The sequence below is a fragment of the Sinocyclocheilus rhinocerous genome, unplaced genomic scaffold (genome assembly GCF_001515625.1).
Source record: "Sinocyclocheilus rhinocerous isolate Xijiao unplaced genomic scaffold, SAMN03320098_v1.1 scaffold1, whole genome shotgun sequence".
NCBI lineage: Eukaryota > Metazoa > Chordata > Actinopteri > Cypriniformes > Cyprinidae > Sinocyclocheilus > Sinocyclocheilus rhinocerous.
Window position 1 is genome coordinate 486,759 of NW_015638974.1, and position 699 is coordinate 487,457.

Sequence of the window (699 nt, forward strand, 5' to 3'; positions counted from 1 at the left end):
CCTGGTACAGCACTACACTTGCAATTTGGAGCACTTGGGTACAAGTCCTGTGAAACACGAGTCACGATAAAAGAGCTCAAAGGACTTAGAAACAAGCATGGTTGCGTCCGCCAACGTTTTTATCTCATGTTTGCTATTGATTATGTTTAGTTTATCTCTTAATCAACACATAATGTACACAAGTATCTTCAGGATACACACCCATCTAATGTGACAGAGTGCTGAAAACATCAGGACAACACCTGATACCTGCCGACTAACCTGCGTGTAGTTTTACACTCCCTCAACTCCCCCCGCAGTCATCCATTAGACTATGAAAATTTACTGCAAATTGAAATTTGTATTCAAAGCTCTTTTCACAGGATAACAATATTGAGTTAATAAAGCGTATCAACCTGATAGCACCAAATGCACATGCAAGAACATTTAGCAGAATAAGGGTTATCATTTAGACACAACTATAAATGAGGTCATGGGAAAAAACCGAGACAAACCACTTCGGGACAGTGTAACTTGAGAACAGAAGTGAGACGCCACGTATGTGCTTTGTGACTAACTCACTGAATATCCTTTGGTGTTGCAAGTGGCAGAATCTTTTTCTTATTCTTATACATTAAAATTGAGAGAGAATCATCAGACAAGAAATAAGCAAACAAAATATGTAATGTTTATTTACCATTAGTATATTTGTTTGTCTTT